This window comes from Canis lupus, chromosome 9 (genome assembly GCF_003254725.2).
Source record: "Canis lupus dingo isolate Sandy chromosome 9, ASM325472v2, whole genome shotgun sequence".
NCBI classification, from domain to species: domain Eukaryota; kingdom Metazoa; phylum Chordata; class Mammalia; order Carnivora; family Canidae; genus Canis; species Canis lupus.
The window spans coordinates 62,178,220-62,191,790 of NC_064251.1; the positions used below are offsets into that span (position 1 = coordinate 62,178,220).

Genomic DNA, 13,571 nt, shown 5'->3' on the forward strand with positions numbered 1-13,571 from the left:
CTGAGCCAGTAAGAGATGCCTGCCTGAAGGGTTGTACCAGAACCAGTGGGTAGAAGTAACAGGAACTCAGATTTCCACCCCAAACAGAAAGAGTTTTCGTATCAGACCGGAGTTGCCCAATCATGAAGCCAGGTGCCCAGTTAGCTGTTGCTAGAGGATCCCAGCTAAAAAGATTTGATGTTGGAGATGCCACATCAGGGAAGGAAGAAGAGAAGGGGTGGCATAGCACTTTTGAAGGTGATATTGAGTTAGGTTATCCAGGTCAGTGTCTCTCCCTGGTTATAATGCTGGTTAATTTGTCATTTGTACTGTCCTGATATGTACAACCTTCACCTCCACAAATCCAAAAGGGATGGGGGGAGGCCAGTGGTAGACAGAAAGGCTTGTGTCTTCTGAGCATTTCATGGTAAGGAAGGGAATGGATGGGGCTGTCTTAAATCTGAGGCCTACAAACACACTGAAATTGTATGCCTTGAAGGATATGTGCATCTGTGCACTTTCCTCGAAAGGGCTAGTTAAGAGGGGCTGGTTCGTATCAACCTTTGAGTGAAGGGGAAACTGAGGCACGAGGTGGGGCTGGGTCACTCAGGCTGCAAGAGGGCCCAAGCTCTAGGATACAGCCTGGAGCCCAAGACTGTTGTCCTATGAGCCAGGTGCTTTGGGCGCATTACCTTCAAAAGCCTCACTACATCCTCCTGGGGTAAGACTTTGAGCTCAGAGAGGTTAAACACACTTCCCAAGAACCCAAAGCTAGTGAGTGGCAGAGCTGGGGTTTACACCCAAGTTCTCTGGGCCTCAGAGCTGGTGTTTGCTTTGGTTTTCATTCTTGGCTGTACTGTCTTAGGTCAAGAAAACACAGAAAGATGTTTGGCTTTGACACTGGGGAAAAAAATGTTAAAGATGATGATCCTCATAGGTGACAAGCTACCCACTCATCTACTCTCAATTAAAATTAAATTAAAATTAAAATTAATTTCTCCCCTAAATAGCAGAATAGAATGGGGGCTCAGTTTCCCTATGACTCAAGTCAGACCGCTTAAAAGAACGCAGCATTTGGAAACCAGAAAACGCAATCATTCCCACCAGGCTGGGAACTGGAACCTAGATGGCTTCCGTCTCTACTCCTACCCTGCTTAGCTGACCGGTGAGGGCAGCCCAGAAAACCAAAACCAGACCTCTCTTCGGTGACCCCGCCCCCTCAACACTGAGGAGTGGTTACCAGTTGAACAAAACAACATTTCAAACTTGGGTGCCCCAGGGTGCCTGGCTCTGGATTGAGAGGAGTGGCTGTTCAACTATCGACCCCAGGGTGAGTGGAAGAGGGCCCTAACGCTGGGAAGACCCCTGGAAGCGTGGGGTTGGGAAGCTGGAGACCACCCGCACCCTAATCCCTGTGGGCTGCAAGCCCCAGCTAGGGTGCCTTCCTCCCAAGGACCCACCGATCTAGGCAGGGCGCGGTGGGCGGTTTAAACGAATGCACCTCGTAAAGATCTTTTTGAAGCGCAGGGGGGCTGTGGGGTAGAAGAGGTAAGTAAAGCAAACTCCTCCGACCGGTACCCTGACACCTCTGAGCAGGCCCTCGGACTGCTTCCAACCTAGGTCCCTCTGGGAGCCCCGCAAGCCCGGGGACCCCCTCCTACCGGCGCGGGGGCCCAGGCTCTTACCTCTAAGCGCCAGCCGGGCCACCGGGCACTGCCATCGCAAGGGCAGGGGGGCCCGAGCTGCACCGACCCAGGGTCACGAGGTGCCGGGGCCGCAGCAAAGTTTCCGCAGCGCCAGCCAGGCGGAGCGGGCCTCCCCGGGGCGGCGGTGCCCAGGCTGCGGGGCTCCTCTGACCACCGCCGGCCCAGCCCGGCCAATCGCAGGCCCCGCCACGCGCAGCTCCGCCCGCGGCCCGGGACTGAGCGGAGGCGGGGAGGGGCGGGGAGGGGCGGGGCGGGGCGGGGCAGGGGCGCACCTGTTTGGCCAATCGGCCCAGCGGACTGCAGGACTGCGTGGGGCGACGCCCTCTGCTCTCGGCACATGCCCCGGGTCCCAGGTGGGGCCCGGGGTCTAGGCCCCGCCACATGCCTCCTTCCCCTTCCCGGGCCCAGCCGGGGCGAGCGCGCCGCGGTCTCCGCGGTCTCCGCTGACTCCGCTGACTCCGCCAGGCTGCGCGGGGCCTCTGAGCTCCTGCCCCAGCCCCTGGGGTGTCAAAGACCAGAGCCCGACTTTACCCTGGAGGCCATGGGGTATGAGCGGGAGGAGGCGACTGCCCCTCTGCTTGGCACGGCCTCTCCTCCTCTACACCTTCCTCTCGGACAAGCATTTTCGGGCGTCCTCCGGCCCCTTCAACTTGGCGGTGAGCTTGCCTGGACCTCTGATCCCTGGACGGGACGCGGGCGGATGCTAGGGGCAGAGCTCTGCGACAGGCCGGCAGGGTGAGGGCGGGTCACAGGGAAGGCACCTCCAGCCTCCCACCAACGTAAACCCTCCAGAGCCCCGTCCGGTTTGGGGCAAACTGCGCCAGAACGCTTGCAGGCCGTCTGCTGAGGTCACCACAGATATTAAGGCTTGACGGTTTTATTGTCCCATTTCCCAGAAAGGAAGACTGAGAGGCCAAAGGGAGGCGAACGCTTCTCAGTCGTGATGGGGAGACTGCGACTTTTCCAAACTAAAGGTGACTGCGGAGCGTGCCTGGCTCCACTCCCTGAGCCCGACGCCCGGGTTCCCCCTCGCTCCTCACCCGCACCCCCCCCCCCGCCCCAGCCCTGCGGCGGCCCTGGGGTGGGGAACGAGGACGAGGCCTGGGTCAGTGCCGCCCGCCCTGCCTTACCTCGGCAGCAAAGCGTGTCCTTGCAGAGCGCGCGGGCCGGAGGCCCCAGCAGGGGCAGCGAGACCCAGGCGAGCGCGCGGGAGGCCGCCCCTCCGGCTCCCATCCCCGACGGCCTCGCCCGCGCCCCGGCCCCCCGGCCTTCCAGCCTCCGCGCCACCTGTGGGGACAGCGCGGCGCCGGCGGCCTCCGGGACTCGGCCAGGCCCCGGGGTGGGGTGTCCGGGCTCCCCGAGCTCCTGGGACCGCCGCGGCCCGGGCTCCGGGCGCCCAACGCCGGGCAGGGCGCTATTTTTAGCTAGAGCGGTTCTCCCAGTTGGACAGACAGAACCAGTTAATTTGGCCTCTCGGGAAGGGCCTGCACCCGGAGCTCCCCGGAAAGGCAGCCACAGCTCTGCTGAAAGCCGATCCTTTGCATTCCTGCCTTTCAAGGCGGGAGGGCGGGAGGACGCCTCCAATCCCTGGGAAGCCGCGTCCTTTCTGAAGGCAGCCCTGGGCCCCAAGTGCACGCCCAGCATGGGGCTCTTTAAACTGCCGCTGAAACTCCACCTGCTCCCCTCTGGCTGACCCGAGGCTTCAGCCAGCTTCCCAGAAAATGCCCACCCTTCCTACTGGTCTCCAGCCCTGAGAAGAGGCCTCCAGAAATGGGATCTGGGCCCAGCACCGACAGAAGCTGGCACCCTCCCATGATTCAGAAGCTACTCGTTGAAAGAAAGAAGAGTGAGAATCCTGTATCGGATGAGCCAGAGGGTCAAGTAGAGGTCTTCGGAGCCTGGGTAATGTGGGACGGATGGACAGGGTGGCTTCAAAATCTTGCAGAACCCCTAACCCAGCACCTTCTGACTCTGTGACCTTGGCAAGCCTTCTCACCCCTTGCCTCAGTTTCCTTTCTGCAGAAGGGAATCTGAGAAGCCCAAGAGATAGCATGTGAGAAAGCCTTCACAAAAAAAAAAGCCTGATGGGCATGTTCGTGTCATGAGTGATGAAGGAATGCAAAGATGAAGAAGATGCTCAGGAAACCACTAGCTCCTCTAATTCAAGGAAAGAGGTGCTAAGGGCCTAAAGAGATCCAGCTACACTGTATGATACTAGCCCAAGGATAGACGAATAGGTCAGTAGACTAGAACAGAGGCTGCAAAAATAGACCACACATGTCTGGAAACTTGATAAGTGGCAAAAGTGGTGCTGCAAGTCACTGGGAAAAGGGTGGACTTTTCTTTTCTTTATTTTTTTTTTAAGATTTTATTTATTTATTCATAAGACAGAGAGAGGCAGAGTCCTAGGCAGATGGAGGAGAAGCAGGCTCCATGCAGAAAGCCCAATGTGGGACTTGATCCCATGGTCCTGGATCATGCCCTGAGCCGAAGGCAGATGCTCAACCACTGAGCCACTCAGGCGTCCCAAGGGTGGACTTTTCTTTCTTTTTTTTTCTTTTATTTTAATAATAAATTTATTTCTTATTGGTGTTCAATTTGCCAACATACAATATAATACCCAGTGCTCATCTCGTCAAGTGCCCACCTCAGTGCGCACCACCCAGTCACCCCCACCCCCCACCCACCTTCCCTTCCACCACCCCTAGTTCGTTTCCCAGAGTTAGGAGTCTTCCATGTTCTGTCTCCCCAAAAGGGTGGACTTTTCTATAAACAGTGCTTTTTTTAAGAGTTATTGGATGTCCACGTTGGGGGAAAAATGAGATGGAATCCCTACCTCACACCTTGCATTTAAAAAATGGATTCTAGGGGATCCCTGGGTGGCTCAGCGGTTTAGCGATCCTGAAGTCCTGGGATCAAGTCCAACGTCGGGCTCCTGGCATGGAGCCTGCTTCTCCCTCCTCCTGTGTCTCTGCCTCTCTCTCTCTCTCTCTATGTCTATGTCTATCATAAATAAATAAATAAATAAATAAATAAATAAATAAATATTTAAATTAAAAAAAATTTGCTTCTAGTAGGGTTAAAGATTAAAACACAAAGAACTTGTGTAATAGGGAAAGATTTCTTAAACACCCCCAAAGCACAAACCATTAAGGAAAAGATTGATACACTTAATTAACGTATAAAACTCAGGGCACTTGGGTTTGATCTCAGAGTCCTGAGATCAAGCCCCATAATGGGCTCACACTCAGCGCTGAGTCTGCTTGGAATTCTCTCCTTCTCCCTTTGCTCTTCCCCCCTACTTATGCACTCTAAGTAAATGAATAAATAAAATCTTCTTTTAAAAAGTATAAGATTGGGACACCTGGGTGGCTCAGTGGTTGAACATCTGCCTTTGGCTCTGATCATGATCCCAGGGTCCTGGGATAGAGTCCCTAATTGGGGGCCTTCCTCAACACTGCAGGGAGCCTGCTTCTCTCTCTGCCTGTGTCTCTCTCTCTCTGTCTCTCTCATGAATAAATATAATCTTTTTTAAAAAGTATAAAATTCCTGTCTGTCAGATGCTTGGGTGGCTCAGTCAGTTAAGCATCTGCCTTCAGCTCAGGTCATGATCCCAGAGTCCTAGGATCAAGTCCCAAATCACTCTCCCTGCTCAGCTGGGAGCCTGTCTCTCCCTCTCCCTCTGCCTGCCACTCTCCCTTGCTTGTGCTCTTGCTCGTGCTCTCTCTCTCTCTCTCAAATGAAGAAAGTTTTTAAAAAACTTTTAAAATTTTTTAAATTTAAAAAATAAAAGTTCTATCAAAAGAAGATACTTGGAACCCAATATCCAAAACATACAAAGATCTCCTACTAATCCATTTTCAAGAGAAAATTGGTTAGGAACAGGCAATTTGAGGAAGGGAAATCATGAAAAAACATTCAGCCACGCTCTTAGTCAGGGAAACACGAAATAAAACCCCAGTGAGGTGCTATCGCACACCTGTGAGATTAGCAAAAAGCAAAGAGGAGGGCAGGGTGTTGATGAAGATGTAGCACATGAGGAGCTCTCATACACTGCTGGGGGAAGGCAAAATGGGTGCCACCACTCCGGAGAAGAATCTGACAGTATCTAGAAATGTTGAGAATGCATTACACACTCCAGGGACCCAGAGAACTCGGCTTCTGGGATAAACCTGGGGCTCACTCATTGCCACAGCATTTATCCTTGTAAAGAATCTGAAGCAGGGATGCCTGGATGGCTCAGCGGTTGAGCGTGTGCCTTTGGCTCAGGGCATGATCTTGGAGTCCCCAGATCAAGTCCCACATTGGGCTCCCCATGAGGAGCCTGCCTCTCCCTCTGCCAATGTCTCTGCCTCTCTCATGAATAAATAAATAAAATCTTTAAAAAAAAATCTGAAGCAGCTTCCACGTCCATCAGCAGAAGGCATAAAGGAATGCACATGTTTGGTAAAAGTCTGAAGAAATTCAGAAGAATGATAAATAATACCATTTAATGAAGTGTTTGCCTCTGGTGGGGACAGGTGAAGGATGCCAAGAAGGGGCTTCATCGATACTGGTAAGGTTTTATTTCTTGCCCTGGATCAAGGTCCCAGGTGTTTGTTTAACATTTCAGAACCTTTTTTAAAGATACAGAGCAAGCAGGGTAGTACAAAATATAAAATCCCCATAAAATGCAGTCCTGCTCTGAACTTCAGTGTCCTTATTTAAATAATATGACCATCATGTCTACGAAGTGCTCAGCACAAAGTGTGACTCATGGTGAAGTGCTCAGTAAAACTTGAGAACATGAATAGCCTGCTCCTCAGTCTCCCCTGGGATCCTTCATACCCTGGTCCCAGCCAGCTGAGATTCCCCAACTCTGTGCAACTGAATCTCCCCAGCCCCCCAACCTCCGTCACGTCTTCATGCCTTTGCACAAACTGTTTAGTCTCCCTAGAGTATTCATTCTCCCCCCTTCTGTTATCCAACACTGGCATTTCAGCCCATGGAAAGCCCCTGGCAGGTCCTCAGCCACTCTCCCAGGCAGAGAGCTCTCACAGCATCCTCCCATCCCACTCTCTGGGTCTCTCACCTTGTGGATTGTTGCACCTGGTTATGGATCTGTCTCCTCCCTGAGCAGGCCGGGAGCTCCTCCAGCCCACGAACCTTGTCTGAGCCACCGTTGTAGCCTTACTACCCACGTAATGCTGGGCCTCAGGAAGGTCAGATGAATGAATAAAGGAGTGAGAGGACCCAAATACTCCGAGACAAGAAAGGGTCATGCCAAACTCTCAAAAGGAAACCAATCCCATTATACAGATTGCCTGGACTCATCAGATGTTCATGGGAGGTAATATGACCTTTGGGGTCAGACAGACCTGGGTTCACATCTAGGCTGAGCCATTTGCCAGCTGTGCGGCATAGGGCATTCTGCTACATCCCTCTGAGCCCTAGTTTCTCTGTCTGCACAGCCAGGATGTGACTAGGGCTTATTGCGAGGGTATGAAGATACCCTTGTATGAAGATACAGTGAAGTAATAGAGGCAAAATGCATGCCCCCATTTTTGGGAAAGGGTAGCAATTATGTGAATATTGGCCAAGAGGAAGATATTTGCGGGGGAAGGTGGAAGAGACCCAGTTGGGTTACCATGTTAGAAGGAAGCTGGGAAAAAAAATGCCAGGGAGTGTTCTCCAACTCTGCACAACAGCAAGCGACTGCAAGTTGGCCCAGGAGGTGGGAGGGGCAGAAGTGTACTCCATGTCAGCGCTTCTCAGACTCCCTCCTCCTGTCCTTTGTGCTAGTCCTGGGTGAGGGGCTGCCTGGCATCTCAGAACCAGAGGCCCTCCTCCCTGTCTCTCCACGGCTGCTCTGGCCCCCTCCAATCTGTTCTCGTACACAGCCCAGGGATCTCAATCTGGACTTGTCTTTTCCTTGCCAGCTTCCATCTGTAGGGGCAACGGAGCCTGCGGCACCCTCCCCAGGGACACATCTGAGGTGCTTTACCAAATGCATCATCTGCACTGTATATGCAAAATCCACATATGTCCACTTGCCAGGAGCTTCCATCAAGGTGACATACAGGATGGCAAATTGCTTATGGTCCATACTCTGGAAGATGAATTGACCAGTGTCACATGTGGTAGGAGCAAACACGTAAAGTCGGCCAGGCTCTCTGGTCACTGGAAAAGAACAGTGCTGTGTGCTTCATGGGCTCAGATGAGATTGTTTGAACTAATGTGCTGATCCAGATCACACTGGACAATGTCACATTATCCCGGTGACACGGACATTAGCTGCTGTTGGCACTTTGTCCCATGCAAATGGCCACTTAAGGTGGGAACCCTGCCTGGCTTAAGGCCTGCCATCTTGACGCTTCTCAGGGAGATCATCCATGGCCTCCTTGTTGCTAACACAGAAGGACAGTTCTCTGACTTCATCGCACCTGATGATGGCAGCGAGACTCAAAACCACATCAACAGATGCGTCATGTGATGAAGACCCAGGCCCACAGACACCTAGGGCAGGGGTGCCATGAATGGAAAAAGAGGACAGCACAAGGAGGTGCTCTGCTGCAGTGTGTGGGGGGCAGTGAGGGTCACAGAGGATAAACTGCAGAGATGTGCAAACCTCACCCCAGCTCTGGGGCATTTGTGAAGTAAATACTGCCTGAGGATGCAGCTGGAGTCGGCCTCTGTGAATGGGGGAAAGTCAGTGATGCTGAAGGGGACACTGGCTCTGATTCCCAGGGCAGCCCCGTTCCAAGGGGCACAGCCCTGCCCGATGTCGTCAGCCTGGACGCTGTGGTTCCAGCTCTGTGGTTTCTCTCACACCCCCTCTGCCATCTGTGAATTCTCCGGTGTGTCCAGGCACGGGGGCTGGGCCAGGCTCTGTGCTTGGAGCCAGGAACACAGATAAACAGAGCATCCAGCGGCTCCCAGATGCAGGGGAAGAGAAGTCAACACCACCACTAGGGCCCAGGGTGCCCCCCTGTTCATGGACCCCAGGGCCCACAGGTGAGGAGCTTCCAGAGTGCTCACAATGAGGGGAGTTGGATGGTTTTGGGGGGCCTGACTCACCTGGGTTGGTGGGCTGCAGGGGTGGCTCTAGGAAATGGTTTAAGGAGATGACCTCCAAGCATGTCTCAAAGGAGCAGAGAGAGACGTTAGCCAGGTGAAGAGGGGATGACCCAGGCAAAAGCATGGCTGTGTTAAGGCGCCTGCCCAGCCTGCTCCGGGAATTCCAAACAAGCAGCTGTGAGAGAGGCAGTAGGAAAAGGAGTCTGGGCTAGGGACTGGGGGTCCCTGAGTGCCACGCCCAGGAGTTTGTAATGTTTGGGGGGGGTGGATGCTGGGACACGCAGCCCAGATCCCCGCTTCCAGAATGAAGGACTCACTCCCCCTGGTGTCAGAGGCTGCGGCAAAATGGCCCTCGGCTGTCAGCGCTCTCTGGGGATGGCCTCTGCTGGAGTAAACCACTGCATCCGAGGTGATACCCCTTCCCCAGGGTGTCCCACATCAGTGATGGATCACCCCAGGGCTGAGCCCCTTGACACAACTCAGGACAAGTCTGAAGGGCCAAGCCCTCCCCAGACCCCACGCAGGATGGGCGGACGCCAGCACTGTGACTGCATGGCAGTTCAGCTTCTCCTTCTGCCCCGTCTGGCTTCCCGCCCCTCCTGTCCACAGATGAGCCCCAGAGCAGGCCCTGACGACCTCCTGGGGCCTAGCATATCTCTGAGCCAGCTGCCTGGGAAAGCCAACCTGTGACAGGAGCTCAGGAAGCACTTGCTCTGTGTCCCTGTGGTGGGAAGGCGGAGCCCCAGGAGAGGGTAAGACTTTGCAGGAGCTAGTGAAAGAGGTGAAGGAAGCAGGCAGGCTCTCAGGAGGGGCAGAAAGGCTGGCTCACCCCGAGACAGAGCAGCAATTGGAGGCGATTGGGGGCGGGGATGGGGTCAGGAAATAGAGTGAGTCATGACCCTCACTTTTCTTTTTCTCATGCAGCTAGAAGTGAGGTTGGCTGCTCAGAGGAGGGATCGATATTAGATGTTAGATAGATACTAGAATTACACAGGACATTAATGACCAGACTGCGTGACAAATGTTGCCACAGCAGCAGTAAGAAGTACAGGACTTCAAAGGGTAGAGAGGAGTTTGCCAGGAGGCGTGCCCATAAGAGAAAGTCATACCAGGCAGAGGAAACAGCTGGTGCCCAGAACCCAGCTGGGCTAGGATCGCCAGATGAAATCCAAGATGTCCAATGAAATGTGAATTTCATATAAATGATGAATAATTTTTTAGTATAAGTCTATTTTACGCAATATTTGGCACACACTTATCCCAAACAATCATCTGTTACTTACTTGGTCACCTTCTGACCCTGTTCCTGCCAGAAGCCCACTAGTGGGTCCCCCAAACTGCAGCCCAGGTGTTGCTCAGATTCCATGTTATCCCTCCCATTATCCAAACCTTCAGCTGTCATCGGAGGCCCTATACTGTCCAATCCTCAGCCACTCTTCCAACCCCATCTCCTCATCCTTAAAAACCCCCTTTAATCTCTGCCTCTGAGTGTTTTCCCTGCTATTTCCTCTGCCTCCCTACTCTACCCTCCCCATGTCCACTCCTCTAGGAGGCCTCCCAGATTTCCCTGGGAGGACAGAAGTAATCATCTCCACTGACTAGAAGCAGCAGCACCTTGGGCAAGTTATTTCACATTTCTGAGCCTCCGTTTCCTTGTCTCTGAAATGGGGATGATATCATCTCTGCCAGGCTGCCGAGAGTATGACAGACCACGTTCAGAAAGGACCAGACACACTCTCAAACTTTGGCACATCCACCCGGGCTCGTGCCTAGATCGGTGCCTGACATCCAACAAGCACAAATACACATTAGCTGAATGGAACTGACTCAAAGTCCTGAGCTTTTATAGTTTAATTTGCTTCTTGGAATTGCCATCCCCAACAGTGGAACTTAAACAAATTTAATTTCCTATATTAAGATGATCTGAAAAGAGATAAATAATGAAGCCATTGCAATTCCGATTGCATAACAGGATTTTCCAACAGTTGACAACAGACCAAACCAGCTCCCCAGAAATGGCCCATTTCAGCACCAAACATGGCATGGGGCCTCTCTGGCTCAAACCTGGTAAAATATCCGCCACACACACTTCTGTCTCAAGCCCTCCAAACCCCAGACCACAAAAGGTGATTTCTTATAACCATTAGCATAATTACCTGGCTGCAATGCTATAGAGAAGTGATTAGATGAGCCTGTGATTTCTGCACAGTTATTTGTCTCAAGTAAGTCACCTGAAGTTCATCTGCCGTCAGGATTCATGGCTGCGTTCTGTAATCGTAGGGAATTATTTTGCTAATAACAGAGGTACCTTGATCTAATTTAGTTTTAATGCCAGGAGGTGCCCTCCCAGAATAATCAGCTCCAAGGAAATTCCAATTTCCAGCTTTGTTACATGTTCTGGAGAGAAGATTCAATTCAAAGAGGCTGAAGTTACTTCTTTATCACCCAAAGTCATTAGGGGCAAAATGGAATCCTACCTCTACATGTTCGCAGAAAAATGCAGGGAGAGTCAAGCCACAGGGAGCGGGTGGCAGGGAGGTCCCAGCCAAGAGCAACAGTTGGAGGCTACCACTAATGGGTGAGGACCGCAAGGCATTCCCTGGGAGAACCCTAATTTTTCTTGCATTCATTATTTTATTCCATTTCTGGTCTCTCTCCCCTGCAAGACCTGGTCTTTGCTGTTATTTGAATACAAATATTGATAGCAAACACTACACAGCCCTGTTCTGGGTGCTTCATGCTATTAACATTACTTCCTGTGAGATGGAGAGGGAGGGGGTACAACTACTATCCCCATTTTACAGATGGGAAAGCCGAGGCAGAAAGGTTAAGAAACCTGCCTGAAGTCACACAGTGAGTAAGGGGCATCGCTGGGTTTTGAACCTTAGACTGTGAACTTCCTCAAGTTCATATACAATAAGGAAAAATTCTGAGCCCACCAGGAATTGTTAACTCCATTCTGGGTTCTCGTGCACCCCTCACAACTCTGGTGCCATTTTATTGAGGAAGACACTGAGTCTCAAGAGGTGGTTAATTTGGTCAAGGTCAAGTGAGTCAGTAGAGAAGCTGAGGCCTCACCCCTGAGACTCTGATTCTATACCTACCGCTGCTTTGGCTGAAGCCAGGAAGTCCACGCAGTGTCTCTGAACAGCTTTGGAAACGGGCTGGGTCAAATGCAATTAAACTAAGTGCACAGTGATAGGCCACTCAGCTCTGCTCTTCCATTTCCACTCTGGAGCTCTTCCTCTTTCACATCCCCACCCGGCACCCCAGAAACCAAGGGTCCTTTGCTGTCACTCAGCATTACCAAATAAAACCTACTTTCAGATTCCTAGTCATACGCTCACATTTCAGCTTTCAGCAGGGGGCCCGTGTGTTCCTACAGGAAGGGCGGGATGTGGCTCCACCATCCCACTCCTCTCTAGGCCTTGGCCTTCCTGTCTATTCTAGGAGGTGGGTTCTTTTTAAGTGAATGGAGCTACAGAACCCTTGTTTCAAATGAAAAATATTTAGATGCAAGCAAGCTGCTCTGGGCAGAGCTAGGTTAGGCCAAGGGCAGGGAGTCTTTCTTATTTGGCAACCTTTTGGCATCTCCGTGGGACCCCAGGACTCTTCCAACAGATGGGAAACCACTGGCCTGGACAGAGTCTGCTGACTCTTAGAGTTCGTAGGGCCAAGGAATCTGAGCTCCACTGATAGCTGGTGATACCTGAGGTGCAGGGTACGCCGCTAAATGCCTGCCTGGGTCTCCCCTTCTCCAGAATACCTGCCCTGCCTGGTTAGGGGAATCAAGAGCCAAATCCAGGAGGGGCATGTCAGCAAGGCCAGGTTATGCCCAAGGCCCTGCCTTGGGAAGGGATGAGCTGCCCAGGAGCGTGCCCACGGAGAAACGATATCTGCCTCTCTGCACAGGCCTACGGGTCTAGCCCATCCAAGCACACTCACTGGGCACCGTGAGGAGAGGCTACCCCCTTCCCACTGCTGCCAACTTGTTTTCTCTCTCGTCTTCTCCTTTCTTTAAAAACATAGTTTTGTTAATCCTTCCCTCTTTCTCCTTCTTTCTAAAATGCTTGGCTTCCTGTTATAGGCTGCAGGGGTGCCACCCCAGGACACAGACTCCACAGATGTGTCCTGGAGCAATCTGCTCGCAGTCACCAGGCACTGACTCCTGGAGGCTGTGGTCAGCACAGGCCACCAATGCATGTGTAGGAGTTAGTCCAGTTTGGGGACATTGCATTGGGACGAGGTGGGTAGTGGAAGGGGAGGTGGGCGGAGGGATGGGATGACTGGGTGACGGGCACTAAGGGGGGCACTTGACAGGATGACCACTGGGTGTTATACTATATATTGGCAAATCGAACCCCAATAAATAAATATATATATTAATATTTTATATATATATATATATATTTAAATCACCAAACATGTCTGTGCCTCAGTTTCCTCCATTGTAAAATGAATTCTCCCTAGAGTTCCACGTGCTGTGCAGTGTCCGTCCCTCTCCCTGCTCCCTGTCTGCCTGGTTTATCCCATCAAGGTGCGCCTGCAAAGCCATGTACCCTTGTAGCCAAGAGGAGGAGAACGAGTTGCCCTCCTGCTTCCCCCTAGAAGCTGAGCTTGATTGGGCTGCCAAGGACTTTAGGGAATGGAGCCCTCTGAAGCCATAGCACTGGGAACCAGAGGCTGAGCGGGCCTGACTGAAGGGCCAGCCCAGGAGTGTGACCGCCCTCTTGGCTCCTGGCCTTGTTGGCCTCCCCTCTCAGCTTCCCAGTCCCTGTCTAGGCTCAGCTTCTCTGGCAGTGGAGACTCTGACCTCCCACAGGTGGGCAG

The 13,571-nt window shown here is 52.4% G+C and overlaps 1 protein-coding gene across 3 annotated transcripts in view; it reads right to left on the reverse strand.

The window, feature by feature from the left end:
* LOC112677149 (DAB2 interacting protein) overlaps window positions 1–13,571 on the reverse strand; it is a 189,572-nt gene that overhangs the window by 165,352 nt on the left and 10,649 nt on the right. The window contains exon 1 of one of the 3 annotated variants that reach the window (XM_049114505.1): window positions 1,665–1,809. The exons of the other annotated variants lie outside the window; for them this stretch is intronic. The gene's annotated coding sequence lies outside the window, so the exon portion shown is untranslated. Of the gene's footprint in view, window positions 1–1,664; window positions 1,810–13,571 lie in introns of those variants that run through there. 3 annotated transcript variants of the gene reach the window in all.